This window comes from Anomaloglossus baeobatrachus, chromosome 1 (genome assembly GCF_048569485.1).
Source record: "Anomaloglossus baeobatrachus isolate aAnoBae1 chromosome 1, aAnoBae1.hap1, whole genome shotgun sequence".
NCBI classification, from domain to species: domain Eukaryota; kingdom Metazoa; phylum Chordata; class Amphibia; order Anura; family Aromobatidae; genus Anomaloglossus; species Anomaloglossus baeobatrachus.
In genome coordinates this window covers 483,756,729-483,774,639 of record NC_134353.1, presented here as the reverse complement: position 1 = coordinate 483,774,639, position 17,911 = coordinate 483,756,729, and the positions used below count along the sequence as shown (strand labels likewise).

The 17,911-nt window shown below is 41.4% G+C and overlaps 1 long non-coding RNA gene across 1 annotated transcript in view; it reads left to right on the top strand.

The window, feature by feature from the left end:
- LOC142295298 (uncharacterized) overlaps positions 1-17,911 on the top strand; it is a 187,265-nt gene that overhangs the window by 52,008 nt on the left and 117,346 nt on the right. Inside the window, exon 4 of the long non-coding RNA XR_012751410.1 lies at positions 3,956-3,993. This is a non-coding gene — a long non-coding RNA (uncharacterized LOC142295298). The remainder of the gene's footprint in view (positions 1-3,955; positions 3,994-17,911) is intronic.

Below are 17,911 nucleotides of genomic sequence, written 5' to 3'. Positions count from 1 at the left end.
ATTCAACTCAGTTAGTAACTTCATAGTCATCTTCCAAAAGGTATTTACTATTTACTTCTACGTGTATATTTACTTCTTCCTACTTTCTTAGAGCCAGTAGACAAAAGAATAGTTTGTGCTGTTTGAGTAGTAGATATTACTTTGGATATACTTAGCAAGTAAAACATATCTTGTTTATACATTTAGGTGAATAATTTAATGTATATGTACATACTTCCATGACTACTATTAATTTGTTTGCTATAGAATATACATTTAGATATAAGTTAATGAATAAAAGTGGTAAGATATATTCAAGTTTGTTGGCAATGTGTTCCAAAAAGTAAATATCAGGCTTTCGTAAAGAAGACACGCAGCTTTGATATAAAAAATGATCTCTTATATAATAGATAATGATAAGCAGCCCCTATAGATTCAACCGTTTTAAGGCTGTGCACAGAGAAACAGAGAGTTTCAGTGTCTGAAGGTCAGGTCATGGGAAGAGGGGACATAAAAAGAGTATGGTAGAGGAGAATTTAGAGAAAGAAAGGGATACGTTGACACAATTGAGAAGGGATAGGAATGTGTCAAAGGATTGATGGGGGAAATGACTGAAAAGAGATTTACTGAGACACTGATGTCTGGGAGAAAGTGGAAATAGTTCAAGTAGCCTTAATTGAGAATAGGATAATGCTGTAGAAGACCTGGCAATCTAATCTAGCAGAGCTTAGGCCTGACTTAGCCGTCTTTCATCTGTTATGTAATCAACTACAAGCTACTGTAATGTGGCCGAAATTCTAAGGTTTTAACTGATAAAAGGTGAGAAAATCTATTTATAATCACTCTTGTAATAACTTATGTATAGCACACACAAGGCCCCTTACATTAGCATTAGCCACCTTGAAATATTTTGTAGATGTAGTTCCTCCGAGCACAGCAAGTAGTTAGTCTATCCAAATGCTAAAGAGTTAACTTAAAGATGAAGATATGTGTGAAGAGATGAAGTTAAATTGGTTTACATTGGTTTGAATGCTAATAGGGGTCAGCTTTCTATCGCACCATAATGTTACACAAAATAAGAGTTTAGCCATTGTTGAACATTTCAACTTGATATCATGGATCACAGCGTGGGAACCTTGAAATCATCTTCTGCATAATGAATTGGTTTCTGTCTTTGGTTACCTAGCTGTATGAGTATACCTAAATTCATAAAGCTAGACAACCGAACGTATAAACCGATTCTCTACTCCACAGAACAACCACAAGACTACAAGGCCTCATCAGCAGAAGGAACTGTGTGTAGAAGACTATGTGGTCATTCCATGTAAACCAGTCTTGACGTGTTTTGCAATTCATGCCTATGCAATTAAGTTCTAGAGATGTTTATGCCATACATATTATATATTTTGCTGGGAGAAACAATTTGTATAAGGCAATGGTGAGCAATTAACTTTCCCAAGGGGCCACATGAAAGACCATGACTAGTAAGGAGGTCTGAAGCAGTTCGCTGAAATTAATTCCTCTCAATATTATTATTAACATATTAATTATAATTATTTTATAGTAATAATAATTGCCACTTAATATTGAACAAAGTTAAGTATACTGACATCCACCTATATACCGTATGAGCCCACACACAGACCTCTATATATGGTATGAGCCCCTACATAGCTCCTATATATAGTATGAGCCCTTACACAGCCCCTCTATATACAGTGTGAGCCCAAACATAGCACGCTGTATACAGTGGAAGCCCACACATCGTACCTCTATATACAGTGTGAGCCCCAAAATAGCTTCCTAAATACAGCATGAACCCCCGCATAGCCTCCTAAATACAGCATTAACTTCTAGATAACCTCTTAAATACAGTACCAGCCCTCACATAGCCTACTATATAAAGCATTAACCACCCACATCCTCCAAATTACAGCATGAGCCCTCACATAGTCTCTTATATACAGCATGAGCCGTCACATAGCCTCCTATATACATCATGAGCAACCCCACATGGCCTCCTAAATATGGTGTGAGCCCCCACATAGCCTCCTATACATATACTCCTATATACATTATGAGCCCCATATAATTTCCAATATAAATTATGAGCCGCACCTAGCCTTGTATATACATTATGAGCCCTCACATAGCCTCTTATAACTCTATGAGCCCATACACATATGAAAAAAAACACACTGCATAGTCGCTTCTCTCCTGTTCCCCCGTCACTCTACTGCAGTGACACTCCGCACATAGACACACTGCTGTGATAACAACACACGCTGATTGGTGGAAGAAGAAGGATATGGCCCTTTTGCACCAATGAACCCACTACTATCTGCATCCTCAGGATGCAGATAGTGGTGACATCGGGTGGTGGACAGCAGCAGTGCCAGAGCAGTGGAGGGCATAGTGCGGTCCACTGCTTTCAGGCCTTTGGGTGTCTCACGAGCCACACTGGAACAACCAGAGGGCCGGATGTCACTCACCAACTGCAATTTGCTCAACCCTGCTATAAGGTAAAGTTTGGTAGTTGTCTCCAGCATTTTATTATTTTGGCTGAAGGGCCACATGCATAATTATAAACAATGAATCATGTTCAAGTTGTGTCAATCTACCAAGAACAAAAAACTTATTCTTAGAAAAAACGCTGTGCAGCACACATCGGCGTGTTTGATGGCGGGAGACCAACGAGCATCGACTCTGTGTAAGCAGCGTACGCTGGTAAGCAGGGTAAATATTGGGTAACCAAACAAAGCACTTTGCTTAGTTACCCAATATTTACCCTGGTTACCAAGCGCAGCATCGTTACACGAGTCGCAGGTGGCTGGTGGCTGTTGCTGGTCGTTGGGAAGATCTGACTGTTTGACAGCTCACTAGCAACCCTGTAGCGACGTACCAGCAATCCTGACCAGGTCGTATCGTGGTCCGAATCACTGGTACGTCGTTTAGTGAGACGGTACCCTAAAGGCCGCTTTACACGCTGCGATCTCGCTAGTGAGATTGCTAATGTGCGTACCCGCCCCCATCGTTTGTGCGTCAAGGGCAAATCACTGCCCGTGGCGCACAAAATCGCTCTGACCCGTCATACTACTTACCTGCTTAGCGACATCGCTGTGACCGGCGAACCGCCTCCTTTCTAAGGGGGCTGTTCATTCAGCGTCACAGCGACGTCACTAAGCGGCCGCCCAATCGAAGCAGAGGGGCGGAGATGAGCAGGATATAACATCCCGCCCACCTCCTTCATTCCTCATTGCCGGCGGCCGCAGGTAAGGTGAGGTTCCTCGTTCCTGCGGAGTCACACATAGCGATGTGTGCTGCCGCAGGAACGACGAACAACATTGTACCTGCAGCAGCAACGATTTTTGGGAATAGGGGAGCATGTCAACAATAAACGATTTTGCACGATTTTGAGACCATTTTCGATCGCACGTAGGTGTCACACGCAAGGACATCGCTAAAGCGGCCGGATGTGCGTCACGAATTCGTGACCCCAACGACATCGCTCTAGCGATGTTGCTGCGTGTAAAGTGGCCTTAAGTCTACAGTATTTGCTACAAACTAATCAGTAATCTCTGGAGATTCTTGTGCTTACTGTTCTCAGGTAGACTCTGAAGATACAGGCTGAAGTGATACTTATTTCATCTATGTACCACTAGACTTTTTGCTCTTTAATGAGTGACCCAAGTTGATCTTAACAGGAGCATGGACTTTTATAGCTTCCACCACTGTGAATGGAGATTGGTTTTCAAGCACAGGGTTTTTAAGAAAAATCTATAGAGAGATAGAGAGTTTTGAATTTCTGAGGGTGTATGTGTGTTCGTGTACTTATACATTATAGAGAAGATTGATAGACAGACATATAAACGTTGTTAGAGATATATGCATACTCTACTACACTACAGCACTTAGAATGTAAAAACATGTTTTGATGGCTGGACATTAAGACTTTTTGACACTTGTCTCTTTTCAGGAAACATCAATGAAATATAGACAAAAGATCATCCAAAGGTAAGAAAAACACCAAAGTTTTGGAGATTTTGTGACCACACAGTAAAGTTATTTTACTAAATTTTGAGTAGAGTTTTCATTATAAAGAAACTATTATAAAGCAACCATGCTTTTCAGAAGTAAACAGGACCAGGGGTATACACGTGCCACTTACATGAGTGAGGGTTATGATAAGAATCTACTAGGCCATGTTGCATTTTAAATTTCCCTTCTAGAGAACCAGCAACCTACATGGCTGCTGTTTATGGATTACGATATCGGATCCATAGGACAATGGTAGGAAAATATTGCTTTAAGGGCTCACTCACACCCCCGTTAAACATGGATGAGTGCTACCGATATTTTAATGGAGAGCACACTGCCCAGTGTTATACTATGGAGCAGTGTTGACTAGCGTTTTTTTCTCTGATGCGATTGGCAAATTATCTTGGAACACGTTCAACCATACAAGTCAATGGTGCCTGTGAAACTTCGGACTGCACTCGGGTGTCATCCGATATATGCCAAGACAGGGAATGGAGAGATGGAGAAATGTTTCTCTACATATTCTGCACACCTGTGATTCGATTTTCGCATGCGAGAGAGTCGGAGCACAGTAAATGACACTCGGCTGAAGCTCATAGCAGACATTGAGCCAGGTGTCATTAACCTATAGCATGCAATTCTCTTGCATTGGATGCCATACACTAGTATGACCCTGGTCTAAAGGTGTTGTTTGGTTTAGAAAAAATATTTTCAAATGCTGTATTAGAAGATTTAGAGATAATACATGGAGAAACCTTCCATTTAGGACAGTTATCTAGTAGAGAGTGGAGCAGCTACACAAAGTGCTTTTTCAGCCCCCATACATAGTAGACTAATGTTGGCCTAACCCACCGATGATGGCCAAAGGATAGTTACATAGGTTGAAAATAAGACCCATCTATAACTGGCAATGTTGTATGTACTGAGGAAATCATCCAACCTTTTTGTAAAAGCTGTTATAGTGTCTGCCATTACTACCTCTTGTGGTAGGGCAGTCCACAGTCTGACTGCTCTAACTGTAAAGAATCCTTTCCTATTTAGCTGGCGGAATCACCTTTCTTCCACCAATAGGGAGTGCCCCCCTGGTCCTTAGTATTGTCTATGGAAGGAATAAGTCATGTGCCAGTCCTTTTATATTGACCACACATATATTTATACATATGAGATCTCCTCTGAAACATCTTTTTCTAAGCTAAACATATCTAACTTTTGCCACCTCTCATCATATGGGAGGCCTTCCATCCCTTGTAATAATCTACCTTTGAACTGACTGTAACTTTTGAATATACTTTGTAAAATGTGGAGACCAAAACTGGATCCCATTTTCCAGATGTGACTTTACAAGTGATTTATATAGGGGTAATAATACGTTGGGATCACGGGATCTAATCTCTTTTTATAAACCATAAAATTGTGTTTGCTTTAGCAACTGCTGCCTGACATTGAGTGCTGCTGCTCAGATTACTTGATACCAGAATCGCCAAGTTTACTTCCATTAAATGTAAATCCAGCAATAGGATTACTCCGTCCTAGGTGCATTACTCTACATTTATTAACATTAAGTCTCATTGCCCATTTAGACATTTTATTCAGATCATTTTGTAATATTGTACTATCAAGCTCAGTTTTATTATCCTACATAGTTTGGTGTCGTCAGCAAAGGCTGACACTTTACTCTTAATCCCATCCACAAGGTCATTAATAAAGAGGTTAAAAAGCAAGCAATCTAATATGTTGGGGGCCTAACTTTGTAGAACCTGGTATTCGCATGAACAGTATGCAGTAAGACCATTAATTTAATTGGAAATTGTGTAATGCTTCATTTTATGTGTGGTGGAAATTTAACACTTGCTTCCAGTTTCTCACATTCGAGATGCTTGCTGGGGTTTGCAGCTGTAGGACATCTATATTGAGCATAGAAAAGTCTACCACGGACTGCTCCATAGGAACCAGATATTCACGGAGATGACTAAACTCCTAAAAAACCTATTTTATTAATAAACCAAAAAACACAACAAAGGAAAAGACACATGAATTTTATTCAACAACAAAAAACATCAAACACGTTGAAATTGTCCAGACTCAAGTGCAAAAGGTCCCTCAAACACAATAATATAAAATGGGGGGTTAGTTTGACCCTATTTGGCACTATTATAGGAATCATTGTTTAAATAATATTAATGCTAATAATTTTATTTCTATAGCGGCAACATATTCCGCAGCACTTTACAATTTAGCTGGGACATATACAAGCAATAAAAATAATACAATGTAAAACATAGTTCATCAGATACAGCAGGAGTAAAGGGCCATGCTCACACGCTTACAGTCTATAAGGAAATGTGGGTGGAAAGGGGACACAAGAATATGAAATAATTCCCGAATAGATTTATGCAGAAAAGGGAAAAGTCTCCCTTTCCTTGGAACTGCGACTAACAATTCAGCTTGATGTATAGCCACCCAGAAATGACAGGTAAGCACAGAAAATATAAACATGGTCGAGGTGACTGAATCCCTGTGTATTGAAGCTTTCTCCTTCACTCCAATTTTCCCCTTATCAGGCACGGCTGGAGCATCCGGCTGAAAATGGCTGCTGGAAAAAGTGTCATTAATTTTCTGCAGTTCATTAAAACCAAACATAGTCTCCCGGCAACGCCATCTGTCTGTAATAAGCTAGCGTTGTATAAATCCCGGAGGTGAGACCAATACGGTATGTTTTTGCTGTTATATACATAACAGTGTACACAATGTGTATAACAATGACCCAGTCAGTCAACAGCACTGATGGGTGGAAGTCAGAAGGGAGAATTTATTTCTGAGCAATGCTAGCACACATTATGTCCTTGCCTCAATCAGTAGTATTGTGTACACTTGCATAATGGGGCAGATTCATAAAGACTAGGAATGATCGAATACTTCGATTATTCGGCTTCGAAAAACAAAAAACCTCAATTTCAATTAAAATTAAACTTTTATTGATATATTTTAAAATTTAGACACCCATTAAAAGTGAACACACAAAGGGCATAGATGATGAAGGGGAGGAGCTAAATATATGGGGTCCCTATAGCACCCTATGGGACCTTGCTCCTACCTACCAACGGAGGGTATGACGCCGTAACTGTTTTGGGCGCCCCCGTTCCACGTCGGCTCACCCTCTAGTTGCCCTGGATAGTTAGTGAATTAAAATAGTAATTACACTACGGATGGCCATACAATAGTACTAGAATGTATTAAGTACAAAGTGCTCATGTAATCACACTGTCTGATAGATAACAGCTTCCTATCAGGAAAACCAGGACAAAAAAATCAAATATTAAGCCCCAATATAGGTAGGCTTCTGCAGAAAAATTAGTCCATAGTACATGATCCAGTACAAATTAGTACATGGTACAACAAAGTGCTCATATAATCACACTGTCTGATAGATAACAGCTTCCTATCAGGAAAACCAGGACAAAAAACAAACAAACAAATATTAAGCCCCAGTATAGGCAGGCTTCTGCAGAAAAATTAGTCCATAGTACATGATCCAGTACAAATTAGTACATAGTACATAATACACAATCTACATTAACATAATGGAGGAGCACATTAACATAATGGAAAATTCAGTTCCATCTGTCAGTTTTTCCTCCCATGTCCCAGTGTGATATAGTATGGTATGGCAATCACACATGGATAAACTTTTACACAATCATAATTGCACAGATTTGAACTGCATAAACCGATGCGAATACATGTAATGCAATGCCTGAGGGCAATCATGCAGATGATTCTAATAGAGCAGAAAAAAGGGGTATAGATAACCCCACAGGGAAGAAAAGAATGGTTACTTCCCTTTTAGCAGCATGCTCTGTATCGCCTCAACGCGTTTCCCCTTTCCATGATATAAGGATCTTCAGGAGGCTGGAGGATTGCAGTTATCAGATGTGAATGTAGGAGTAATCCATGGCTGTGTGCCTATACTGGGGCTTAATATTTGTTTTTTTTTGTCCTGGTTTTCCTGATAGGAAGCTGTTATCTATCAGACAGTGTGATTATATGAGCACTTTGTTGTACCATGTACTAATTTGTACTGGATCATGTACTATGGACTAATTTTTCTGCAGAAGCCTACCTATATTGGGGCTTAATTTTAGATTTTGTCCTGGTTTTCCTGATAGGAAGCTGTTATCTATCAGACAGTGTGATTACATGAGCACTTTGTACTTAATACATTCTAGTACTATTGTATGGCCATCCGTAGTGTAATTACTATTTTAATTCACTAACTATCCAGGGCAACTAGAGGGTGAGCCGACGTGGAACGGGGGCGCCCAAAACAGTTACGGCGTCATACCCTCCGTTGGTAGGTAGGAGCAAGGTCCCATAGGGTGCTATAGGGACCCCATATATTTAGCTCCTCCCCTTCATCATCTATGCCCTTTGTGTGTTCACTTTTAATGGGTGTCTAAATTTTAAAATATATCAATAAAAGTTTAATTTTAATTGAAATTGAGGTTTTTTGTTTTTCGTATATTGAACTCAATTGGTCCTATTGTTTATGGTTTTTTCCAAATTATTCGGCTTCGCGAATATTTTCCGAATACCTCGCCACTATTCGACTATTCGATGCACAATGTAAGTCTATGGGAAGCCCGAATAGTTTGAAATAGTTGTTATTCGGGTTTCCAATAGACTTACATTGCGCATCGAATATTCGCGAATAGTCGAATAGGTATTCGGTAAATATTTGCGAAGCCGAATATTTGAGGTATTCGATCATCCCTAATAAAGACTGATCTTAATGAAGGGCTCACTGGAGGATGATGCACTGTATTCATTAGAGACGCACACCACTTAGTGGATATGCCGCATCTTCTCTGTGGTGTGCACCTTGCCAGAAATGCTTCTCCACTCAGGAATCTGGAATAACATTTCTGCAGTAAGAAACACCAGCACTTTTGTTGAGTTATACCACATCCCCGCCCAACCCCCAACCATTTTAGCTGAGCCGCTTCAATCTGGAGTAAAAAAAATATTGTAAAGTTGCGAAATGGTTGCACAAAAATGTTGTGATTTTTCAAAGTGTTTTACACTAGTTTTGGATGAATCGCACCCAATGTGTTTTTAATAGTATCATTCAATATAATGGTTTAGGGTAAATTAATTTTGATTACAAGGGTTGTTCACTACTGAACACTACTTCTTAAATGATAAATTGTCAACAATAAAATAAAAAAAGACCATAATCACTTCCCAGATCAGCGTCGTTCAAGCAATGTTGGTTTTGTCTCCTAAGTGTAGTTAGGCGCAAGCCCACAAGAGGTCACCGACATCCGCAATAGGATGCAATAGAATGATCGATCAAGCTCAAGGTCAGTGCCGAGAAGTCACGTAGTTACAGAGGGGTACGCAGAGCCAGAGTCTTGTGAGAGCTGAGGGTCGGAAAGCCAGGAGGAATCTTCAGGAGCAGAGCCGTAGTCAGATAGTAAGGCAGGGTTGGAAAATGAGAGGACAAGTAAGTATAGAGGAGGGAGCGGAGACGGGATAACAAAGCAGAGAGCGGGTTAGAGAGACAGGGACGTCAGACAGGACAGGAAGGATGGAGGTCAGGGAAGGGAGTACTAGGTAGCGGGCTGCATCAGAACAGACTCACGGCAACCAGAAGTGCACACTGCAGAGCAGGAACTATCAATGGCAGCGTACTGAGGAAAACAGTTCCAAGATAAGGCAGAGTGACCCCCAGAATGAGGCACGACAGAATAGGCTCCTCCCATTAGACCTAACCATGGAGAATGCAGGCAGCAGGAAAACAAACACATTCAATGGCTCTGCACAAACAGAGTCATATGTGAATCATGACATGACCACCGCAGTGCAGAGCAAGTTACGGTACCAGACGAGTTGACGGATAAAAACAAGGCAAGTTTTTATTACGGGGGAGGTTACATACACAGCCTGCAGAGCATCAGGGAAAGAAAGGCAATATAAGGGCGGGAAAACACACACTATGCAATTGAACTCTTTAACTGAGGCGAATTACTCTGTTGCCTCAACTATCACAATACTCAACGACATGTAAACAGCAAGTTAACAATATGTGGAAAGGGGATTCTCCTTCTCTGACCTCTACCCTAACTGGTCTCCCCAGTGGACTGTGCGGAACACCACACTCTAACTCCGGAGGCCTAATCTATTCCCTAACTGATGCACCCAGATGCAAACTCATGACATTGTTTGAAGGACCGGTGCGTACTTCTCTTGAGACAACCGGAGAAGGCTTTTCTTCCCTCGGGTCACAGGGCAGCTGGGCTCATCCAGGCGACGTCTTCTACCTGGTCAGGTACCAACTCTCTGGGGCTTCTTCTCTCGGGATATCCTGGAACAGTTTCCGCTCTCTCACTTCTCGCCTTTTCCCGCACTTTTATTTCGTGCAGACGAAACACACGCAGAAGGGGAGGCGCAGGCCAGATCATTGCTTTCGCAGGGGAGCCCGATTCCTTTAAAGACACAGTGAGTCAAAGTTCTTCGTAAGGGCTACACTCCCTACAATTATGTTTTGCAAGTGCAGCAGCCTGTCAGTGCCTGGCGATTGACTGCAGACATAACAATTCTATCAGTTGGCTCTTTGCAGAACTGTGAAGGTTGCAGCCTAATAGCAGCTAATGATAGACTGCAGTGCTGACATGACATAATATAATCTGACTTTGCTGGACTTGCGGTGAATCGGGAGGTAAGCATGTGTTTTTTTTATTGGGGACACTTTGGCATATAAAAGGGTATTCCCATTTCCAAGATCCTATCCTAATATGTATTAGGTATAATAAGGCCCGTTTCACACGTCAGTGAAAAACACAGACGTTCTTCACTGACGTGTAAAACACGCACATGTCCCTCCGTGTTCCGTGATTCACAGCACACGTGGGTTGTCCATGTGCAATCCGCAATCCGTGATTGCATATGGACATTACTCACCTGCCTTCACTGCTGCTGTCCATGGTGCTGATCTCCTCGGGTCTCCAGCGTCCACCCACCGCTCTCAGCACCTACTTCCTGGTCGGATTTTCCTGCTCTCATGAATATTCATGAGCCAGGCAGAAACTGCCGAGAGCAGAGGCTGCAGAGCGAATCGCAGGCAAGATAAGTTGAAAATATTTAATATTTAATATGTCCGTGATTTTCTGGTAAGTGTTTCACTGATCACACACGGATCACACCATAGTGTGGTCTGTGGGTCATCAGTGATGCCAGACAAAAACTGACTTGTCTCCGTGCAGAATCACGGCCACGGGTGTACGCTACACGGAGACACGTTCAGTGAAAAATCACTGATGTGTGAGCAGACCCATTGATTATAATGGGTCTGCGTATGTCAGTGATTCTGGTACGTTTTAAAAAAAGCACAAACGTACCAGAATCACTGACGTGTGAAAGAGGCCTAATAATAATCTTTTTTTTTAATAATCTTAATTTTTATATAGCATATTTCGCAGTGCTTTACATACAGCATTATTATTGTCCCCATGGGGGCTCACAATCTAAATTCCCTATCAGTATGTCTTTGGAGTGTGGGACGAAACCGGAGTACACGGAGGAAACCCACGCAAACACAGGGAGAACATACAAACTCCATGCACATGATTTCCTTGGTGGGATTTGAACCCAGGACTGCAGTGCTAACCACTGAGCCACCATGCAGCCCATAATAATAATATTAGCAAATACCTCCAATTAGAAATTAAGTATAGTTCTTCTGATTCACTATGTCGCTTTCCTCATGTGCAGGGCATTGCAGGACCTTAGGTATCCATGGTTACAACCACGCATATAATCACAGTTAGTAAGTTAGTTCATTACCATGGATACCTAAAGTCCTGCAATGCCCTGCACATGAGGTAAGCGTGAATCAGAAGAACTATACTTCATTTCTAATTGGAGGTATATGCTAATATTCTTATTACTACACTTACTACATATTGGGATAGGATCTTGGAGATGAGAATACTCTTTGTTCAGTAGTGGACAACCATTTAAGAAAATGTCAGCCATCAATGTGAAGAACAGAAAAGTCAACTCTCTGGTCTCATCAAATGGCCAGGCTACAGCTGGCTTTCATGATAGCGCTGTCATAGCAGTATGTGACCCGTTGCCCACTACTGTACCTGCATATATGTCCAATTTTATTTAGAGCAATATACCATAGTTTTTCCCGTTCAGGTTCTCCTCTGCTCTATTAACCCACTTAAGTTAATAATTGTTTTTCCCATGCTGTAATGATTTTGGAATAAGTTCTTTAATAACTTGACGATGTGTCTTTGCTCTCCTATTACGCCTAGATATTAATGAATGAATTGACAGCTGGGTGTTACCAGCTTGGCTCGTGTCCATGCACCATTCATCACTGTGAAATAAAGTACTGCCCTTTTGTACTGAATATGGACACACTTCTTTGACAAGGGCAATCGTAACATCTAGTTGTCAATCTATTCAGAAATTTCTAGGAGGAATAACAGACGAATAATACATCTCAGAGTTCTATGAAATTATGCTCCAAAATAATTTCATGGAGAACACAAGAACTTATTAACACGCCCTTCACACGTCCATGTTTCTGGCGCTCGTGGTGTCCGTTTTTACATGTACTGGGAAAACGTTCACTCACATTCTAATTAAACTGTGTTGATTTTCACACCTCCATGTTTTCACATGTTTCAACATGGATGACAAGGACCAATAGAAGTCTATGAGACCATGAACACGTACAGCACACGGATGGCTTCGGTGTGACATCTGTGTGCAGTTCGTGTGTCGCAGAGCAGAATTACATGCGTTCAAGAAATTAAAGATTTTTAAGTGATAAAGATGTGCACATTTGATAGATAGATAACTATATAGATTTTACAGCTATTAGCCAAACAAATAAATAATTGAAAAAACCAAGGTGGGGTCCCCCACTTTTGATAACCAGCCAAGGAAAAGCAGACAGCTGTGAGCTAATATTACCAGGCTGGGAAGGTCCATGGTTATTAGACCCTTCCCAGGCTAAAAATAGCAGCCCACAGCTGCCCCAGAAGTAGAGCATAACATTAGATGTGCCAGTTCAGGTACATTGCTGTAGCTCTTCCCAATTGCCCTGATGCAGTGGCAATCGGGGTAATGGTTTATGAGGTTGTGTTATGTAAAGCGAGTGGCATATTTATGTACAGTAATGTGTGAAGTACCTACCTTAGGTACCTTAACCTCAGACAAATATTTGCCTGCAAGTTTATGACGTGTATTTAGAATAGTCACTTATTTCGATTTCACTGTTATCTGTGAACTATATTCTGTTAGGCTGGTATTTGTAAAATATATTAAATAGAACACCACTTAGGGGCACTTTGCACACTGCGACATCGCAGGTGCGATGTCGGTGGGGTCAAATTGAAAATGACGCACTTCCGGCATCGCATGCGACATCGCAGTGTGTAAAGGCTGGATGATACGATTAACGAGCGCAAAAGCGTCGTAATCGTATCATCGGTGCAGCGTCGGCGTAATCCATGATTACGCTGACGCGACGGTCTGATGTTGTTCCTCGCTCCTGCGGCAGCACACATCGCTGTGTGTGAAGTCGCAGGAGCGAGGAACGTCTCCTACCGGCCTCACTGCGGCTTCCGTAGGATATGCGGAAGGAAGGAGGTGGGCAGGATGTTTACATCCTGCTCATCTCCGCCCCTCCGCTCTGATTGGCTGCCTGCCGTGTGACGTCGCAGTGACGCCGCACGACCCGCCCCCTTAACAAGGAGGCGGGTCGCCGGCCACAGGGACGTCGCACGGCAGGTGAGTGTGTGTGTGAAGCTGGCGTAGCGATAACTTTCGCTACGCCAGCTATCACCACATATCGCTGCTGCGACGGGGGCGGGCACTATCGCACTCGGCATCGCAGCATCGGGCTGCGATGTCGTAGTGTGCAAAGTGCCCCTAAGGCTACTTTCACACATCAGTTTTTTACCATCAGGCACAATCCGGCAAAAACCTGAAAAAACGAATACGGCGTCTGTTGCTGCCGGATCCATTTTTTCCCCCATAGACTTATATTAGTGCCGGATTGTGCTGGATGGCCTTGCGTTCCATCCAGCTTTCGCTGGATCCGGCAAAATTTGCTTGTCCGGCGGCCGGATGGAATGCTGAGGGGAACGTTTTTTGTCTCCGGCGAAAAACCGTACGGCGTGTTTTATAATGGAACCCTATGGGTGCCAGATCTGGCGTAATGCGGCAATAAAAACCGGATACGACCGCCGGATCTGTTTTTTTGAACTGAGCATGCTCAGTATCACAACCGGTCAGTCAAAAAACTGAAGGAACTGATGGAAAAAACCGATGCAACGGATCCGTTTTTTCACTGGATCCCTCGCATCAGTTTTTTTGCCAGATAGTGCTTGATGGCAAAAACTTATGTGTGAAAGCAGCCTAAGTCTGTTATTTAATACATAACCACATCAATATTAGAGATTACTATCAATATTTCTATACAAAACAAATATATTTTTCCTTTGTTTCAGTGCATGTTATGTGCAATTCTACTGTTCTTCACTTCCTTAATTCCCCATCAATAAAGGGGAACCTGTCACTCGATTCGTGCTGCCCATACCACAGGTAGCATGAGTCAGATCTGGGCTGTATAATTGTAGAGCGTTTTCAGAGAAAACATATTTTGAAGAACCAGCCAGGGAATCTAGAGAGAGATGTTATTGGTCTGGTGCTGTCCCCAGCTTCTCCCAACACCGCTGTTTGATTGACAGGTCTCTTCTATGTATGTACATAGGGAGATCGGCCAATCACATGAATCAGGGCCATTTTAATGGCTAAATCCCCTTCTACAGGTATGGACTGCTTGGTGCGTATTGTTAATATTTCTGCTTGTATTGTATTTGGAATACTAACACAATGTACAGACCAGCGCTCCCTGACTGTTGCATCGGTTATATATAACTGGAGCAACTTGGCTCACAGAAAGCAAATTCATGTGTGATAACAGGCCAGTCAATCAGAATGACAAAGCCTCCAGCAAAGGCATCAGTCCTGGCAAGTGAAGGATGCCTTAAAGGGTGATCTTAGACTCATTGATTTATAAAAAAAAACACAAAGCACTCACATACAATTTACATGATGGCAGCTCTTAAATGCTCCATATAGGAGGAACCAAATTAGGAAATATTTGTATACCTTACATTACAATGTGTGTATGTATAATGCATCCGCTGGGCTGTTGAGCCATTAGAAGCTGTCATCTGGGGAGTTATTAAATATAATATTCTTTCTGGAGGTGTTGAGATGCCGGGATGTAAAGGGGACAGCAAGAAATATGGCCACCTTGTAAAACAGGCCCTCAGCCTGACAAATAGCTCATATTGCACAAAGAATAAATGACAAAGAATTTATCCTACCAAATCTTTTTTTCTAAGTACTTTCACATTGAGTTTTATAGAATTTCAAGTTGATATATGTAAAAATGATTCTGTAGCTACGTACAGTCTGCAGGCTCTTGTCACACTGATACCATTGTAGATACTTGGAAACACCATCTTGATATTCTAACTACAGCTCTGGCAAAAATTAAGAGACCACTGCAAAGTTGTCAGTTTTCTGATTTTTCTCTTTATAGGTACATTTTTGCGTAAAATGTAAATTCTTCTTTTATTCTATAAACTACTGACAACATCTCTGAATTTCCAAGCAATAAATTTGTATTTATTTTCTGAAAATAAGAAATGGTCAAAATAACAAATCAATGCATTGCTTTCAGACCTCAAATAATGCAAAGAAAACAAGTTCATAATCATTTAGAAACAACAATAATAATGTTTTACCTCAGGAAGTATTCAGAAATCAATATTTTGTGGAATAAGCATGATTTTTAATTACAGCTTTCATGCGTCTTGGCATGCTTTCCCCCAGTCTTTCACACTGCTTTTGGGTGACCTTATGCCACTCCTAATGCAAAAATGTAAGCAGTTCTTCTTTGTTTGATGGCTTGTGGCTATCCATCTACCTCTTGATTAGATTCCAGAGGTTTTCAATGGGGTTCAGGTCTGGAGATATGACTGGCCATGGGTTTTGATGTGGAGGTCGTTCATCCACACATTAATTGACCTAGGTGTGTGGCATGGCACATTATCCTGCTGGAAAAAAACAGTCCTCAGAGTTGGGGAACATTGCCTGAGCAGAAGGAAGTAACTGGTTTTCTAGGATATCTTTGTATGCGGCTTGATTCATACGTCCTTTGCAAAGCCCCATCTCCAGACCTGAACCCCATTGAAAAACCACATGTTGTCAGTAGTTTATAGAATAAAAGAACTATTTACATTTTACTCAAAAATATACCTATAAAGAGAAAAATCAGAAAAACTGAAAATGTTGAAGTGGTCTCTTATTTTTTGCCAGAGCTCTATATACAGACAGAAATGTACATTCATGCTGATATCATTGATCAGGAAAAAAAGGTAAAAGAATTGCTGAAAAAACAAGAGTCAACAATAGTAAAAAGAAAATGCTTCCATTATGTCTTTGCTTTGGAAGTCGTTTTTTAGATTTTCATAAAGTAACAGAAATGAAACAAAACTATAAAATGTGGTTTATTTATCAAATGCAAACAGCAGCATCTCTGTTTTCTGGCACTGAATAGAAAGGGATTTTTTGCTAACATTAAGAAGCTAAAACCTATGCAACTTTTAAGCTGAAGCACACTATATATGTGTAAATTTGACAGTTTTCCAGTGTATTTTTGTGTCTGAGTCTCAGAACAGACCTGTTTATTTAGCTGTATACAACATTAGAGAAAACAGAAGTGGAGTTGAACAACAGTATAGCTTTCATTTAATGGAAAAATATACCCTGTTTACTATGCTATCTACTTCTGGAAGAAGATTTCTGATTCCTTATCTCTATTGCCTTTAACTGGAGGTACAAGGCCAGATCCTGACAGTTAATTTGTCCCCCATGCAAGATCACGGTAGGCTTCATTGCAGCTACCCAATAGTGTCTGTCAGTGCTCATGTATCATCCATGCTCTCCATCCTTCCTAAGTAACTACATTTCAAGGAATCATTAGAAGACGTATTGAATCATACTTGGATAACTGCGATACATATAATATAATGAACTACTGCTATAAGTTTATCTCTTATATGTGACTTAAAATGCCAAAAAAGAAATGTTATGGATGCCAAGTACATGCCCCAGGTGTATGCAACATTATGCCTACATAATAATGATGCCAAAAATGCAGAAATGTCCTTTAGCACAGTTTAGTTGAAAAACACATAATGGTCAAGGCAGAGGTTGTCCACTACGTTTATCTTTAAGATAAGTCATCAATGTCTGATGGGCCGGGGTCTGACTTCTGGCACCCCTCGATCAGATGTTCTCTGTGATGGCGGTGGTAGCAGGCAGCTGGAAATGCTCAGTTCCGGAGCTGCCCTGTCTTTTGATAGCAGCCACAGCTGGGAACTGTATATCCGCCTCCTATTGATTTAAATAGAAGGCAGATGTGCAGTACCAGGCCACAGCCGCTATCAGTAGATGGGGCAGCTTCGGAACTGAGCATTTCCGAGTGTCTGCTGCCGGCAGCGGCACCGAGAACAGTTGCTCGGCAGGGGTGCGTGGGGTATTAGACCCCGGTTGATCAGACACTGATGACCTATCCTAAGGATAGGCCATCAATGTTAAAGTAGTTGCTAACCACTTTGAGTTATGTATATACATCTATTGATGACTGCCGTCTTTTGATGGTGACTGCAGCCAGAAACTGCACATCCACTTCCTATTGATTTGCATGCAAGGTGGATATGCAATACCAAACTGCTATCAGAAGGCGGGGCTAACTTCAGAAATAAGCATTTCTGGCCCCCTGCTGCCACCATAGACA